Here is a 19,884-nt window from a genome sequence, read left to right on the forward strand (position 1 = left end):
CTCGCTCCAATTTAATTCAAAAAATTCGTAAGGAGTTTAGGCAGTAATCATTTAATGCAAAAGACCTTACTTACAACGCTAAGAGCGGCCAAGAAAATAGGAACAAAGAAAAATCCAAGTTGTTTTAATCAAATTTGCAATGCCATTTCCGCTTGGCCGACGCTTTTCCGCTAAGAAATTAGTTTTGGCGACGACCGTTTTGTTTATATTGACTTTGTTGGAAGCTTGGTTGAATGTTTAAAAGTTGATAGTTCCAAACTTTGAGTTAGACATTACAGCAGCAGAATTTAAACATACTGATACAAAAACTTAACAAAATAGGGTATTTAACCTTTTTTTGAAAAGTGTCCTAAAGTGTGTCAGTTTGATCCTAAAGTGATACTAAACCACCAAAAAATTTACAAAATTTCGATAAGTGTAATAAAATGCATTTTAAATTTCACTACTAAAACGCTACCCGCCATCTTTTTAGGTTCATGAGCTGTCATGACGTCACAAGGAATTGGTAAACAACGGTGTTTTCTTAGTGAAAATACATTACAATTTTAATCTATGTAAGGTTGTAGTAGAAATTCATCAGCTTCGTGCGTTTAGAATATTTTGCAAAACAGATAAAAAATAAAATCTTTAAAATGAATTATAACAACTACTATAATATACTTAAATAAGTTTATAAAATTCTATAATGAGTTATATAATTTTATAAACTGAAAATAACATTATCCGATTGCTTATTGCTAATACTATACACGGGGTCGCTCAACAACCGATGCTGGTGTTGAGTTAATACTAAATATATTTGAAGCCTGGGAGGAATCACGTGATGCGCTTGGCGTTTTATGTGATTTATCCAAGGCTTTCGACTGCGTTGATCATGAAACATTGGTCGCGAAATTGCACCATTATGGAATTAGGGGTGCAGCATTGGAATTGATGAGTTCTTACCTAAATGATAGAATACAAAGGGTAGACGTGAATGGAAAGCGATCTCCCGGATCCGTTGTAAAAATGGGGGTGCCACAAGGTTCCATCTTAGGACCTTTTCTGTTCCTTATTTACATCAATGACCTTCCTTACCTCGCTAAGGACAATTACGGGATAGTCTTGTTTGCTGATGATACATCACTTTTATTTAAAATCAATCGATACTTAACAACTTTTGATGAAGTAAACAATTCTCTCACCAAGTTAGTACAGTGGTTCGAAGCTAATAACCTGCTTCTCAACGGGAAAAAGACAAAGTGTATTAAATTCACTTTACCAAATGTTAAGCAGGTGAAAACCACTGTGCAACTTAATAATGAGGAATTAGATTTAGTGGATACCGCTATTTTTCTTGGAATAACGTTAGATGCAAAACTTCAATGGGGCTCTCATATAAATAACTTATCGAACAGACTTAGTTCTGCCGCATATGCGGTAAAAAAGATTCGCCAGTTGACAGACATAGAAACTGCGAGACTAGTATATTTTAGTTACTTTCACAGCATTATGTCATATGGTATATTATTATGGGGTAATGCTGCTGATATTAATTCTATTTTTGTGCTGCAGAAAAGGGCTGTTCGAGCCATATACAGTATGGGGCCACGAGAGTCGCTGAGAACTAAATTTAGGGAAGTTAAAATTATGACAGTGCATAATCAATATATTTTTGAAAATTTACTGTACGTACATAAAAACATAAATAAATTTAAAAAAAAAAGTGACTGTCATAATATAAATACTAGAAATAAAAAAAAACTTGTAATTCCCGCCTCTAGGCTCAGTAAAGTTAGCAATTCATTTGCTCGTAATTCCATACGTTTCTATAATAAGCTTCCAGAAGACATATTGGAGATGTCTCTCAACAAGTTCAAAGTTTTCATAAAACGTAAACTAATTGAAAAATCCTATTACAATGTAAAGGATTATTTAAATGATAAGCAAGCTTGGGAATGAGTTGCTTAACGACTTTGTGATAGTTCTAATAAGTTTCAATAAATTTGTAAAGTGGTGATAATAAAAAGAATACCCGGCTGAGTTTGTTGTGGGCTCTTCTCAGACCTGGGCGCGTTTGGAACCCTCGTAGCTTTAGTTTTAAGTTTGCGTTATAATTATCACCACTATATTATCTTACAAATCTAACACTATACCAGACAATCAATAAGAGTAATTTATTACCTATTTTGAATAAATCATTTGACTTTGACTTTGACTTTGACTATCTTGTTTGTATATTTTTAGAGTTTTCCCGCTTGGTGTAATTTACCTATTACACATTAAAATACAAAAATTGATTTGTTTCGTAACTTTTTTTAATAGTTGTTATAAAAACGTCAGTATGTACGGGATTTATGGACTTAAATGGTCTATGGACAATGGACATACGCTCACTACATCAACTCCGTCAGCGAAGCAATTAACATAACGGTTGATGTAATGAGAGTATATCCATCGAAATCCATAATATGAAGAATACTAATCGCACGAGACGAGGGGGGTGTATAGTTCGGACGCCGGGAGTTCGAATAAGCTATGGACCTTTATTCTTCAGTACCGAAATGATTTAGTAATAAGTAACTTGACAATTGACATGAATAAAAATAGCACGCTTTCGTGTTGTGCTTCGTACCACACCCGATTTATGATAAAGCTGGGTTGATCTTGCTCTTCTGCGCCGTCCTTGCGTATAATTGACTCTTCCCTGTCATTTCCGTCTGATCCACATCTGGAATCGGAAATCCTGGCCAATATTCACTTCCCGTAATAAGGTACTTAATGTTTGTATCTTTACCGGTTTTTTCTTTATTACTGAACTCCAGAATCAGTTAGTTTCAGATTCAACGTACTACTATGCTCTTTGCTTCTTTTTTTCGTTTATCTTCTTCTTCTCGTGCCTCTCCACTATTGACCGTCATCTCTTCGTAACATTTCCTGTTTTTCGCCAAGTTTCTTCTAATATAAATAATAATCATTTCAATCACGAGTACTTCGCTGCTTGAATGACTTATACGTACGGGGCCAATTCTATGTTATTTTAGAGTTAAAATATAAGCAATAGTCTGCTAACTTATTTTACTTTATTTATTCCCGTATCTCGATACGAGGTCAATAAAATTGTACTTTATATTAATTGAGTAAGTACTATCTATTATTCTAGGTTATTTTAGAGTAAAAATATAAGCTTGTTGCCTATGCTTGTTGCTCATATTTTTACTGTAAAAATATAACCTTACTTATTTATTTTCAATCGTAAGTTATATATCAGTACAAACAGGAACCGTAACCCGTAAAAGTGAAGTGAATTTCACGCGCCCTCGGGCACTCCGCTGCCTGAATCCTGGACCCGTACGAGGTCAATTCCACTTTATATTAATTACTCCCACTCTAAGCTGTAAGCAGCAAAATGAACAGCCCAAGTATTTATAGATTTCATTATTTAGCTAATTTTATGGCCAACTTATTTTACTTTACATTCTCATGTATCTCGCTATAAGTCTCGCAAATCGCTAATGCGCGTGGCCGCCATTTTAATGACGTCAGCACTAGACTGAAGTTTCGAGCTGATGGTATTTACTTAAATATACGTCAAATGACGTCATTTCGATGTTAATGAGACATGGTTCCAACGCAATAGCAGTTTGCGGGAGGTCAATTATTCTACTTTATATCTACTAACTATTAGCTACGCTGTGGTAGCCTAGTGGTTAGGACGTCCGCCTTCCAACCGGAGGTCGGGGGTTCGATCCCGGGCACGCACCCCTAACTTTTCGGAGTTATGTGCATTTTTAAGTAATTAAAAATATCACTTGCTTTAACGGTGAAGGAAAACATCGTGAGGAAACCTGCATGCCTGAGAGTTCTCCATAATGTTCTCAAAGGTGTGTGAAGTCTGCCAATCCGCACTTGGCCAGCATGGTAGACTATGGCCAAAACCCTTCCCACTCTGAGAGGAGACCCGTGCTCTGTAGTGAGCCGGTAATGGGTTGATCATGATGATGATGATGATTAGCTAGTACATAGTATTTACATTTGGTATTTTATAAAATCCTGAGTTATATATCAGTACAAACAGGAACCGTAACCCGTAAAAGTGAAGTGAATTTCACGCTCCATCGGGCACTCCGCTGCCTGAATCCCGGACCCGTACGAGGTCAATTCCACTTTATATTAATTATTACTCCCACTCTGCGCTGTTCTAAACAGCTAAGTGAACTTGCTAAGTATTTATAGATTGAATTCTGTAGCTAATTTTATGGTTATAAATTGTATTAGTTGGCTGTTTCATTTATTATGGGTAGCTTGCTCTGTTGCGACGTGATTGAAACACAAACCAAAAAACCAACAAAACAACAAACAAACACACTTTCATATTTATAATATGGGTACTTATTTTGACCATTAGCGCCACTAAACTTATCATAATATGGATAACGATTTTACGTAGCTTTAAAAAAATGAATTGGTTCAAAATGGCAAGAAAAGTCCGAGTGTTTCTCGAAACGTATTTTACCTCGTTCCAACGTACTTCCAGTATAAGCAAGTAAAAGGAATTGGGAATTAAGTTAATTTCACAACTCATTGGATACTTAGGAGCCTGAATACCGGATCCCGTGGACGGAATTCATCCCGTTCATCCCGTTCTATCAGTACGAGTGTACTGAGTTTCAAAGCCACACAAATTAGATATCGAATAGGGTTGATTTTGTTTAGACTTTTATATTGTAAGGAAAACTTTTTCTTTTTTAATTTACTGATTTATTTGACAAATTAAAACTATCATTACAGGCTAACCTAATGCGATAGCTAAGTTTACTTAAATTATTTATATCTACTTATTATTACATACCTACCTACTTTTTACTATGTAGGACAACTAACTGACTTAAACTTAAATAACCTTTATTTAAATTTATTTATTTTGTATCTGTAGGTACCTACTTGTGTTTGAAAAATATATTTTTTTATCTTTAATTATTTTGTAGAAAAAAATCTATAGGTTTATAGTCCGTGACAGGTTGAGATGGCAATCGGGTATGAGGCGGGGAGATCTCACCCGCGCTCGCCCGCACCGTGTTAGCGTGGGGGCTGTGCGGGTGTGAGGGGCATTCCCTCCCCGATTGCCATCTCGACCTGTCGCATAAATTAGGTAGGTAGTTTTAATTGCTTCGAGATATCAAACAAAAAGACTACAAATACCTACTATTTCTACAATAAGCTTGGTATTTAAATGAATCCATGATTGATAATTTTATTATAATAATATGATTTTATTATGATATAATATAATAATAACATTTCGTTATGATTTGATATAATATTATAGTATCAATAAAAAGTACATAATTTTATTATGTAGATTCTGAAAATATAATATTTATATAATATTAAAATATAAACCGTCCTTATTTTGTTTGAAGAGGAGTGGACTTTAGTTTTAAACTTTAAGGAGCTTAACACTAAAATAAGTGGAATTTTTTACAGCATAGTTTTAGAGTTCTTATTTTAGTAATCGTGCAAAAACACGAATGAACATTTAGGTTCCAGGTAAATCTCACGGTGCTACTTTTCGATTCAGCCCATTAAACTTGTGTAAGTGCTAAATTGTAACATTTTAATGTTTAAATAGAGGAGTAAAACTTACATTTCGGGTGTTTTCCCAAATTGTTCGATAATATTTTCGAGCAAAAGGTACTGTTTTTTCTGCAAGTACCTAAGTAACAAAATATAGGTACATGAGGAAACTTTACTACTGTAAAAGATCTTTAATAGTAGTGAAGTTCTAATTTCTAAATTGGCTCTAATTTCTAAATTTCGTTAATCTAAATCTATTTATAAAAGGAAAAGGTGACTGACTGATCTATCAACGCACAGCTCAAACTACTGGATGGATCGGGCTGAAATTTGGTATGCAGATAGCTATTATGATGAAGGCATCCGCTAAGAAAGGATTTTTTTGAAAACTCAACTCACCCTAAGAGGGTGAAATAGGGTAGTTTGAAATTTGTGTAATCCACGCGGACGAAGTCGCGGGCATAAGCTAGTTTGATCTAACTGGGCATCGAACGTTGGTCCGCAAGGCAACAGCAGTCCGTTGCAACTTGCGTCACAGAGGTCATCTAACTATTTATAACTATGTAGATATGCCTGCGACTTCGTACGTGTGAATACCTATAGGTTTTTTCTAAATCTCGGGGCTCTTTAATTTTCCGAGATATAGGCAAGACAAGAGTGAATAGGCACCTTCTAGGCAAACGCGTCCCATCTTAGGCCACATCATCACTTCCCATCAGGTGTGATCGTGGTCAAGCGTGCGCCTATAACGAATAAGAAAAAAAAAAAAAAACGTGGCCTGTGTCTGTCTGCGGGATGCAAGCTATCTCTGTACCAATTCATCAAAATAGATTACGTATGGCCTCTTGAAAGATTATAGACAGACGGACGTACAGATAAACAAACAGACGGACTTTCGCAATTATTATAATTATAATTAATATGGATTGAGATATGTTGTGGCCGTATGGTAATAATTAAATGCGGCAACGGTGAAAGATGTTTATTGAGAGCCGTCTTATGATCTACTCTCGCTTATGGACTAACAATAACAATAAATAAATCTTACATACTATTGTTTAAATCTTATTGCTTAACTACCTAACCTACATAATTTTGCATCACCTCTCTTTCAATCCGATGTGCAGGCAACCTACTTCGATATATTGAGGAGTTGCATTTTTATGTTACTTAAACTGACAATTCGTACATATTACAACTCCCCTGAAAATGTATGCGGTTACCCCTCCCCTTAAAAGAAAAAAAATGTTAGACGCTACATCGAATTAGAAGAAAAGATGATGACAATCACAAAAATAAAATCTAATGCTAAATAAAATTAAAATTATGTAAGGAAACATTTTTTTTAATCGTTACTTCCTGTGCTCAAAGTGCAATTTATCTTATCTCTTACTTCGTATGGGCATACTTTCAACCTTACTTATAACTAGAAAAATCGTAATCTATTAAGTGCAGTCAAGGATTTAACTTTTACAAAAGTTTCGAAAAATCTAATCATAGGTAATAAAATAATCTCAAAATAGCATCATATGTATTAGATATATATAGCCTATAAGCTGAGGTATCGATTTCACTAATCGACTTAGTTGTCTCAAAAGATTCTTTGACCTATCAAATCGTCCTCATCATCAGTATACAGCTGTCGTAGCATCGTCGTAAGACGGTAAATATAAGGTTTCTATTCTATAACCCATAATAATACCTATTATTAAGTAAACATCTCAGGTATTCATATTTCCTGGACAGTCAAAATAAATCTCTCCTAGTCTTCATCTTCCTTTCAAGTTACTTCTTCACATAATACAAATAAATAAACAAATCAACAAACGCGGCGCGTACTCTCCTAATTAATATTTAACATAACATGCTTGCAAGCATTTTTCATAAGACTTATAGTCTTCATCAAACTTATTTCTTTCAATAAGTATTTCAATAACATTCAACTTTTCATAAAAATTCTAGGTCTTTCACTAACACCAGCGCGGTAGATAATGATCAAGAGTCTAGACAAATATATAGTTGAATGAGGAGGTACTAAATATGCGCAAAATATCGCGTTCAAACAAATAAATAACAATCATCTTCCTACGTCAGTATGTCTCAATCCCAAAATAAATAATGGTATATTATATACCTAGCACTTCTACAGCCGAAGGGTGATCAAGCCTTTGGTTTGCAGAGTCCTAATTTGTCAAAGCCGGTATAGTCTTATATCGTCAAAACTAGCACGAAACTAGACGAAAAACGTCTGTAGGGGAAAAAATTCTCCTTATTTCATATTCATTTCCTTGTATTTGCAAATTGCATCTCGAGCAAAACCATTGTCTCGTATAACAATATAAAATGTTCAGGTACGCGTGTGTCGTTGACCACGCGATGACACCGTTATAATTCTCTGAATTATTAATATTTACGAAAGAAGTAAGTACCTACTTATTCATTTATTAATTATTATCTATTATTAGTTTAAACTATCCTACACACTATATAAAATCTTATAAATAAAGCACGAACGGAACTTATTAGTAGATAGTGGAGCAAGTATTATTTATTATAAAAAAATTACCAATATTCACCTAACCTATATGTACAAAATTAAATTATCTACCCAAAAAAAAATTACAATACCTACACATTCTACCTATTTGCCCATTACGAGAGATAAATTGCACTTACTTTAACTGTTAGCGACGCATTTTATCAATCAATTTCGTGACCGCCGTGTAGTCGCCGTCGTCGTCAGGACTGGTTTTGGTCATCAGGTCCGGAGGTCTGGAGCCTGCGCCTCTTCTTTACTGCATCTTAATGGGCAGGGAAAACCCTGGACTCCTCGAACTGGGCCGGGAATACCCTGGACACCTCCTAGTTGTGGCCGGGATAACCCTGGACGCACGATGATACTGGGCCGATCAATGCTCGGGATCAAGCAATCAATCAAGCTTGAGATGTCTTCTGTTCATAAGCGATTCATTTTTGGGCTTATTTCTTGATGTTAGTGTTTCTTGATTTTTAATACAGGACGTGGATATTTTTTTTTTTCTTCTTTTTGTTCTAATTGAGTCTTGAATCTTGATATTCTTTAGAAAATTGTGTAGTCTTCTTCTTGATCGGTGCCCAGCCGGTGCACGCACTTAGATTAGGCATGCACCGACTGGCAAGGGTCGCCATGAGATATGTTGTGGCCGTATGGTAATAATTAAATGCGGCAACGGTGAAAGATGTTTATTGAGAGCCGTCTTATGATCTACTCTCGCTTATGGACTAACAATAACAATAAATAAATCTTACATACTATTGTTTAAATCTTATTGCTTAACTACCTAACCTACATAATTTTGCATCACCTCTCTTTCAATCCGATGTGCAGGCAACCTACTTCGATATATTGAGGAGTTGCATTTTTATGTTACTTAAACTGACAATTCGTACATATTACAGGATAGATTAAAGGAATCAAACCCAAGACTTCCTATTTATAAGACCACATGCTCACCACTAAGCTAAGGAAGTCGTCACGGAAGTAGGGTCATCATCATCAACCGATAGACGTCCACTGCTGGACATAGGTCTCTTGCAAGGACTTCCACATGCCACGGTCTTGCGCCGCCTGAATCCAGCGGCACCCTGCGACTCGTCTGATATCTTCCGTCCACCTAGTGGGGGTCTTCCAACACTGCGTCTTCCGGTGCGGACGTAGGGTAGTAACAAAAAAAATCCCATAAGAGCTTCAAGTGGAAATCAATCGCAAATCGGAATATCGAATTGATGGTTTCGTCACAATACCCCATTAATCTGGATTATCCCAACAAAGGTTATACAAAGGACCCGGTATTATTATTATATTTCTGATTAGAAATGCCCGTAGTCTATTTTGTAATAGATAGGAAAAATAACTCGAAAATATAGCCCTTTGTACCCGACCCGAAAACATCTCATTATTAAAACCCTTGTTCGAGTTAGCATAAGAGATGGTGGTCGGAAAAATTTAATGCCAAGTGACCATCTTCTTCTTCTAAATGTATAAAAAGAAAAGATGACTGACTGACTGATTGACTGACTGACTGACTGCTCAACGCACAGCTCAAACTACTGGACGGATCGGGCTGAAATTTGGCAAGTAGATAACTATTATGACGTAGGCATCCGCTAAGAAAGGATTTTTGAAAATTCAATCCCTAAGGGGGTAAAATAGGGGTTTGAAATTTATGTAGTCCACGCGGACGAAGTTAGTTGTTACAATCTCAATTGTTGTGATTGGCTGAGTTTGTGCTATTCTTGTTGCAACTATGCATTGTAGCCAATAGTGAGCGAGCGTCAACCAATCAGAGGTTATTGCGATCGTGACATTGTTGCTGTCATTCTACCACAATCGCGCAGCTGTAAGATTTATTAACTATCATTGTCATGTCAATGTCAATTTCTATACATTTTACTTCCTAAAACTAAGCTCTAAAACTAAAATTGACTTGTTGTGAGTATACAGTGCCGTGTAAGTGACATACCGGCGCGGCGAGGTGATTAACTAACTCAGTGTTCAATGACGGATGATAGCCACCGAGCTGGTTCGACATTTATTTTTAATCCATTGAAAATTTTCTACGAAAAATCATTTTAATATCACTCAGTGAAGTAGCAATGCAGAACCATCCAATGTCAAATGGTTATTATTCATCGTTGAACACTGGAGTTAGCGAATTAGCATGCAGAGCTAACTTCTGCAGGTTTTATTGCCAGTGGATACTTTGACTATTCTTACGACAGTCTACATCCTAAAGGACTCTTTAAACGACGGCTCAGTTACACTTTGAAAGTACTACCCATATAGGCTGTTGCTCATATCATGAGAGTGAGACTTGATATTTCTGATAGTGATCTTTTGAGACGCGTGATGTGTGATGATTCTCATTTTATCAATTTTCTGAGGAAGGATAGGTCTTTATTTAGAAACCGTTTAACACCCTGAAGTTAATCTGTATATTTATGTGGTATCTACCATGTGATTGCATTTGACGATTTAATAGTACTTGTAAAAGTTTAATTGAATAAAAAATATTTCCATTATATTCTAATCTATTCTAAGACTATAATAATGAATAACCCTAATACCTACTGGAAATTATGAGTTCTACCCATACGAAGCCAGCAAGTAGATAATAATATCGGCAATTTCGTCTTCTATGTAACTTGAGAAAATACTATGGTCAAAAGTTCACCGGGCTCCTAGTCTATACAGGTTATGGGGGCGTATGTTTTTTTTATATCCATATTTTATTATTGAACCAAACATACTTTATTGTATAGAGTTTTGTATTTCTGTGTTCAGAAAATATCAAATAAGTACCTATCTTAGGGCCTGTTTCACAACTGACAGATAAACTTTATCTCGCCTCTAAATTAGACAATAATTATTGCATCTTGCTAGCAACTGTAAAGATCGCTATAAAATAATTCGATGATTATACGAATTGCGTGCTAAATATAGAAACTTAACCACGATACTTGCCAAAAAACTAGTTCACCAATTTAATTATTTTTATTTAATTTATTTACTGTGTATTATAGCTACAGAAAATAATTTGGCGGCTACCTACATAATTACGAGAGAAAATGCCAAAGATAGGTCGAGATAGCAATCGGGGTATGAGGCGGGGGGACGCCCCGCACACCCGCACGTCACCCACGCTCGCCCGCACTGCGCGCCTGTGCGGGTGTGCGGGGTGTTTTCACCCCGATTGCAATCTCGATCTGTCGTGAGCGTGCTATACGTGTTTGTTATACGAGACACAAAGCGAGTCTGAAAGAGCTGTGTACGGAATAACTTAGTAGCACGACTGGTATTGCGTCTCGGATACACACCGCAGTGTTTACCCGCCGTCTACGTCTGTACGTGGCCCGTCACACAAATCTCTACTGCTGCATTGCACAATGTCTCGAATTAAAGTATAATAATCTTGCTAGCAAATTCAATTATTGCTATACGAATTGCGTGCTAGATATAGAAACTTAACGACGATTCTTGTCAAAAAACTAGTCCAGCAATTCATTTAAGTAGGTACTTATCTTTATTTATTTTATTAACTATGATTCATGCTAATGAAAGTAACTTAGTGGCTATACCTTCATAATTAAAAAGGAAATGCCCCGATAGTAAAGATACAATACAAAACGAGTCTGAAAGAGCTGTGTACGGAATAACTTAGTAGCACGACTGGGATTGCGTCTCGGATACACACCGCAGTGTTTACCCGCCGTCTACGTCTGTACGTGGCCCGTCACACAAATCGCAACTGCAGCATTACACAAGAGTTGTAAGATTTCAATTGGTAAGTAGATGCCTAGTGAATAAAAATTCATTTTCTGCACACAGCGTCGAAACTCGAGTCAACAATACGAATTGTACGAATGAACGGAAGAACGGTATTTGCGGTCATGCTAATTTATGTTACAGTTTAAACTCTCATCTTTTTAAATACAGTCTGAAATAATTTTGACTATTATTACCATACCAGATATTATTGACATATTAGAAGTGAAATTAAATAAAAATATAAGTAAGCACAAACAAATAGAACCCTAATGTGGAGGTCTGCGTTTACCGTTGCGAGGTTGCCATTCTAAAACCTTGGGACCCCACCTAGCCCTAACCCTTTTCGAACAGAGCAAGGCAAGAAAAAAGCTATCAAAAGTCTCCGACCATGTCGGAGGAAAAAATAGAGGAGACAAAAAAAAATCCCTTTTAGGGGCCTATAAGAAAGCTCAGAGTCAGAGAAAGTTATGATTTGATTTAGTAACTTAAAGAAATTATCGAAATTAGTTATACCTAGAGGTAAACATCTAGTTTTATTATTCCTTTCGGGATAAACATTCAAGAAAGAAAGAATAGAACAAGTTAAGCTTATTGCACAGTGTCCGTACCGACTCCAACCTAATATAGCCTATTCGATTTGTTTACAAAGGAAAAATTTATTCATGAAATTTGTGTTTGGGTCCGGCCACGATAAAACACAATTTTCTCGCATAAGTTACTTTCGCTAGACCCTTTATTCCGGCCGACAAACATCCTTCATATTTTCTTCGATTTTCTTTTCTATTACATAATAATTTAGCCTTCAACCCGGATATTTAGACGGGTTATGTAAATCCATCAATAGTAGGTGTCAACCCCATTGCCGGAGGCCTATATTTTTGAGTTTGCAGACTTGCGTACAGTGTCACGCCCCTTTCACACGGCAGTCCAGCGTTCACACGAGCATTCCCCATGCGAGATGCTCGCTAGCATATAAACACATTCGCCATCAAACGGGATCCTGCAGAAAACGGGATCCTGCAAAAAACTGGACGCCGTGTGAAAGGGCTGTCACTGTAATATTGTATGCGATGGCTTGGATCACCACTAATCCATCCATACTAATATTATAAATGCGAAAGTGTGTCTGTCTGTCTGCTAGCCTTTCAAGGCCCTACCGTTCAACCGATTTTGACGTTTGGTACAGATATAGCTTGCATCCCGGGAAAGGACATAGGATACTATTTATCCCGGAAAATCAAAGAGTTCCCACGGGATTATTAAAAACCTAAATACACATCGCGAAAACATAGGTAAACACATTTTCTCAGATGCTTTACCTAAAGTTTAATGTATAGAAAAATATTATGTTCGTATTTACATATACCTACTAACTCACGCGATCGTACACTAAAGGATGTAGTTTGAATAACTTTAGTACGCCGCCGGGTCTTAAAAGACAGATTTTAGAGTTCCCAGCCGCTAGGGAGCGCTGCAGTCGACATTTTAATACGACAGTTGCTGCTCGAGGTTGGTTTAGAATTTGTTGTCTAAGTTTTATGGTATTTTCATCTAAGTACAGTACATTTTACTTTTAAATCTGCCTTAAAGTAGGTATGTCCAGACTACAATATTTTCTACATATTATAACGGATATGGATGAATAATCAGTATCTCAGTACCCTTACAGCCCTTTCACACGGCGTCCAGTTTTTTACAGTATCCCGTTTTCTGCAGGATCCCGTTTGATGGCGAATGTGTTTATATGCTAGCGAGTATCCCGCATGCGGGATCTCGCATGCAAGATGCTCGCTAAGTCTAAGTTCAAGACGTATATTTTGCATTGCCCGTCCCGAGTTTTAAGTTGTAGCAATTTCCAAGCTTGACGTCTTTATCTAATCAGGTACCCTCGATCTAGATTGTATTCTACCGTGAGAACTTGAGTGGCTCTCAGATATCTATCTAGTGCCATGATTATGTAGTTAAACCACAGAATACTTAATAGTACCTTCCAGGTAGAGAAGCGTCACTCCGCTTTATAAATAAATGTTTTTTTTTTTAATTCTCTTTTTTTCAAACTCGTTTAAATAAATAGTGACTCTTGGCATGACAAACCCGATTCTCTCGTCTCTCTCTAAACTAAATTTAGAGTATCTGCATCCTTTTCTTTTTACTAATGCTAAAAAAGAAACGGAACATGACTTTCACATTTGAAGACTCCAAATTTTAGTGCACAATTCAAATTTAAACAGTAGTTTCGCGAGTGCGTGCTAAAATCACGGGTTTTACCATCTAAAAATTTTATTTAGAAATGTCAAACTGCTTCTGTCCTTTTCATATTACAATAGTAAGAAGAGGGTGCGAATACTCTAAAATTAGGTTGTGCTTAGAATCGGTGCCAATAACACTTTTCATTTATTTTTAATTTTCGTGGCCGTCATGGAAATACACTATTTGTAAAAATTTCAACTAACTATTACGGTTCACGAGATACAGCCCACTGGCACACAGGCAGACAGACGGTTGGACAGACGGACGGACAGACAGCGGAGTCTTAGTAATAGGGTCCCTAAAAAGTAATTCTCAACAGACGAGTCTCGTTCAGCAATCAAATTAGATATTCATATTATTATGGTTTCAGTGGTTATGTAGATTGTTATCAATTTGGGATAACTCCCCCGGAAGTTATCTCAATGGAATTTGTCACGCAATGTGCTATCCCGGGGTAATATCGTCAGGAAGTCAGACAAAGCGTCCCAAAAGAGATATTACTGTCACTGTTATACCGTTCCATATCGTATTACTGTCTGTGTATGTATCTATACGCTTATTTGCCAATCTTATGTTTGACAGTTCGTCATCATGGGACTGATTATACCTTAGCGGTAGAAAGAAGTTTGTATAGCGCTTTCTCGTTACGTTATCCCATGATCAAATGATAGAGACGAAAATCTCAGTGGGCTCAACCATTTTGACCAATCAAAAACATGTTTTTTATAAAAACATTCGAAAATGTTTTAAAAAAACATTTGAAATTCAATTAGAAAATATATAGTTTCGTTTTTGATTGGTTGGTGTCTCAAAATGGTTAGCGCCCAGTGAGATTTTTGCCTCTATCATTTGTATGGGACTATGTAACAGAGATGCCTAATCTATTTATTATTTACCGCCTGACATGCAATGCCGCCGGGAGCCGCTGGATCCAGGCGGCGCAAGACCGTGGCGTGTGGAAGTCCCTACAAGAGACCTATCTCCAGCAGTGGACGTCTATTGGTTGATGATGATGATGATGACATGCAACTGACCCGTGTCAAATTAGGTCAAAAAGTGTTCGCCAAAAGCAGAAGCCAATGCTAATGAGATATGTTTTAAGAGATACTTCATAAATGCTGAAATTTTTCCGTCCGTATTTGACAACCAATTTTAGTTGGGCTTGCCAGGATTTTCGAGTCATGTTTACCTGTTGCTTTTTTATAAAGCTGAAACACTATGAAACATTTGAAGCTCATGAAAAGGATTAAAGTTAAATCAAAATTTATTTATTTCATGTAGGACATGAGAGTGGTTATAATTTCTAAATTTCTGGTCTGGTCTGGTGGGAGGCTTCGGCCGTGGCTAGTTACCACCCTACCGGCAAAGCCCGATTTTGGAATTTTGCTACGATGCCGTGTAGAAACCAAAGGGGTATGGGTTTAATAAAAACTGCCATACCCCTTCCAGGTTAGCCCGCTTCCATCTTAGACTGCATAGTCACTTACCACCAGGTGAGATTGCAGTCAAGGGCTAACTTGTATCTGAATAAAAAAAAACAGACAGGTACTTCCGCAAATCGATATTATTATGGAAGTACCTTGTGCATATATCATTCCTATATATTTTTAAAAAATTTATAGTGCTTTACCAGGTTTAGTAGGCACATATCAAAAATTGCGGACCGGCAGGAATCGAAACGGAATTACCGCGATCACGCGTGACGCTCTAAACACTAAGCTACAGAACGTTTGCTGCCAGTGACGAAATTAGAAACAGAGTGATAGTATATATATCACTCTGTAGCAACACTTGGCAGTTATCGAAACTACTTTCAAACGCCCAATTACAATGCAGCTCTTTGAAGTTTGAACGAGAAATGACAATATTAGTATTTAAAATTCCATCATTCCTGTTCACAAATTCATCTCGCAATCGCGCATTGGTGGATATGTAGACCTGTATCTATGTAAATGATGGGTAAAACGATAGATTCTTCTGTACCCGTAGTACAAGATTTTACGTCTCACCAAACCAAACCAAATTCAAGAGTCGAAATACTTCCGCCTTACAGTAAACTGGATCTTAAATGCCTTGTTTTAAAGCTCAAGTTTGTCTACACATCTACAGCCAGCGCTCCAAGCGGAAACATTGCGAAATTAAAATCAGTGGCATTGAATATTTGACTTCAATTCAAGGCTGTTTAGGTGCATTTTACTGTAACGCGGAAGTATTTCGACTCTCGAATTTGGTTTGGTTTGGTGAGACGTAAAATCTTGTACTACGGGTACTGTGCAATGAAAGTTTATAAGTAACATCAACAATATTAAGTAACAGTTTACCTTTACACTTTTTCCTGGCTTCAAAACAGTTTCGACTGACGTGAAATAAAACCTTGTATTATTCTCTTTAGGTATTCACAAATAATGTGGGCTTTTGTGTTACTTTTTATTTCTTGAATTATTACGGGGCGAAAAATAGGCTTACATTTTGTAAATTGCCTGTTTGTTTTGTTTCCTACGTAAGCGTTGGCTCGGTAAATGCTGACGATACATCAACATTTTTAACTTTTTTAGGGTTCCGTACCTCAAAAGGAAAAACGGAACCTTTAGGTATAGGATCACTTTGTTGTCTGTCTGTCTGTCTGTCTGTCGGTCTGTCAAGAAACCTACAGGGTACTCCCGTTGACCTAGAATCATGAAATTTGGCAGGTAGGAAGATCTCAACACCGCTTGCTATACATAGGATATAGGATTTTTCGAAATTCCACCCCTAAGTGGGTTAATTGGGGGATGGAAGTTTGTATGAAAGTCTGTCATTTTTGAAGCTACATCGATGAAAATTGGTATTTAAGCTTTCGATCAAAAATAATTAAATAGGTATTTCACTATTTTTAAAAATTCTACTACCAAGGGGGTTAAATTGGGGATGAAAGGGTGTATGAAAGTCCGTCATTTTTAAAGTTATTTGCATGAAAATTGGTTTTTGGGTTTTCGGTCACAAATAAAGAAATACGTGTTTCAGATTTTTAGGAAATTCAACCTCCATCCCGATTTTCTAAATTCCACCCGAGCGAAGCCGGGGCGAGTCAGCTAGTTGTTACATAGGCACATAAAAGTAATCGCCAAAATAAAATGCAGTCTCATTAAACAAGGATCTTCATTAACTTTGTCCTTTACATTTATTCCTGAGGCAACGTGGGGCAGACAGGATATTGTGCTCGAGCTCAAATATTTAGCACTAGCCTTTACGCTTGGCTTCGCCTTCAGAGTTTATTCGTAGTGCGCTCCAGACAAACGTAGTTTGGCTCTCATTTGAATATCGACCAATCAAACACAATGCTGTGATAGCCTAATGGTTAGGACGTCCGCCTTCTAATTGGAGGTCGGGGGTTCGATCCCGGGCACGCACCTCCAACTTTTCGGAGTTATGTGCGTTTTAATTAATTAAATATCATTTGCTTTACCGGTGAAGGAAAACATCGTAAGGAAACCTGCATGCCTGAGAGTTCTCCATAATGTTCTCAAAGGTGTGTGAAGTCTACCAATCCGCACATGGCCAGCGTGGTTGACTATGGCCAAAATCCCTTCTCAGTCTGAGAGGAGACCCGTGCGCTGTAGTGAGCCGGCGATGGGTTGATCATGATGATGATGAAACACAATAAAATTTTGTAAACACGTTCTAGAAACTAATGCCTGTGTCTGTGGTTTGCCAGATTTTTTTTAAATAGAGATAGCGAACAAACGAGCAGGCGGGTCGGGTCACCTGATGTTAAGTTATTACCGCCGCCCATAAACATTTGCAGCACCAGAGGAACAGCTAATGCGTTGCCGGCCTTTTAGGAATTTGTTGGTTCGCCCTTTTGAATAACCCCATGTTGTAATAATCTAGTGGGAACACCGCGGAAGGGAGTTAGTTCCACAGTTTGTATATGCGTGGAAAGAAGGATCTGGCACAACGGACGGTCGAAATGCACCAGACACCCAGGCCCAGGTGGTGTCTGGTGCACTTCGACCTAAAACTTCACAAAACTCTATACCTCCCGTATAGAAATTTGTGACATATAAACCCATTATCCCGTATTTTAACTGGTGTGGAGAGCCGTCACATGTCGTCGCTGATATGATTAGCACCCGGGGCGGCTTGCACGGAATTATATGACGTCGACCGATAACAGCTTTTAGCGGCACGCAACTCGGTTAGCGCCGAGTTACCATCATTGAAGCTTTGCTTTACTGCTTTTAATTAATATCTATGTTTAATTTTCTTGGTGTGGGTTTTCCCTCTGACTAGGTTGTGTTTGGAACGTCGTAGTTTTAGATTTAAGCTGTGATAGCATTACTAGAAACAACAGACGTTGGGATCCTAAGGTGCTAGAACGGACCCCATCGGAAAGTGTATATAGCGTTGGCAGACCCCCCATTAGGTCGACAGCCGATAGGTAACATATTACGAGTCGCCGGCAGTCCCTGGATTTAGACGGCGCAAGGCCGTACCGTGTAGAAGTCCCTACGATGGACCTATATATGTCCAGCTGTCAACGTCTATTGGTTGACAATGATGATGATGACGAATATTATTATTTACCAAAAACTGACTAGGTATTTAAAAATATATAAAAGGAAAAGGTGACTGACTGACTGACTGACTGATTTATCAACGTACAGCTCAAACGACTGGACGGATTGGGCTAAAATTTGGCATGCAGGTAGCTAATAATATGACAGGCATCCGCTAAGAAAGGATTTTTAAAAAATTCAACCCCTGAGGGGGTAAAATAGGGGTTTGTTTGTGTGGTCCACGCGGACGAAGTCGCGAGCATAAGCTAGTAAAAAATATTATCAAAAGCGTTCGTAAAACTTAAATAAGTACAAAAATTACTATGCATTTTTCAACCACAAAAAAGTCTCAAGAATATAAAATATCGTATTACGCCAATAGCCCGAAGTGTACAAGAAAATTGGGCACACATAAAACCTGCCAATCTCCGAAATTTTCGCTCGTAATGAACCGTCGATGATTGATTGCCTATCAGGACCGATTATAAGTAAAACACGTAAGAATTAATGTTTTATTCTGTTATTAGAAACCTATTTAGCCTGCGTACCCTGCTACCCTGCGTACCCTGATGGGGCAAGTTGCTCTACCAGTAATGACAGAACTGACAGAGCAAGTTTGCCCTGTCAGAAGAATTACTTACTAAAATATTATTATTCTATACCTGCTAGCTAATACCAGGCGTGTGCTACTACCATTGACTTATATATTACTTTGTATGGACATGGTTATTGAACAAACAAAATGGCACCGACTCATTGGTGCTTATGCGCTAATGCAACCTTGGTGACGTCTGGATTTCCTGGGTCGTTCATTAGTATCTAAGAGGTGACGCTGACTTATTTGGTTTCTAAACCGTGAAAAATTTTGTTCACTTGACCATATTATTATTATCTTGTCATTTATATCGATGGCTACTACGTTAAAAAAGTTGCATTTTTATTGGTCTAAACTCCAAAATCATCTACGCATTATTGCCTTTCTAATGAAACCGATTCGGGGCACACCTGTTGGATCGTTTTAAACGCACACCGGTGGAAACATTTTTCGTGTTTTATATAGATAGATAAATTCTTTCTTTACAGTATCTCGCACATGGGTAGATGAAATATTAAATTATTTGCATTTTGGATCTTTGGATTTGGATTGCCATGTCGACCTGTCGCGGACTAATAGGTACTCTAGCTTCCATACTTATGGTCTTCAGGAAAAAAGACTAGAGAATGAAAACAAAA

The sequence above is a fragment of the Maniola hyperantus genome, chromosome 17, assembly GCF_902806685.2.
Source record: "Maniola hyperantus chromosome 17, iAphHyp1.2, whole genome shotgun sequence".
Taxonomy (NCBI): domain Eukaryota; kingdom Metazoa; phylum Arthropoda; class Insecta; order Lepidoptera; family Nymphalidae; genus Maniola; species Maniola hyperantus.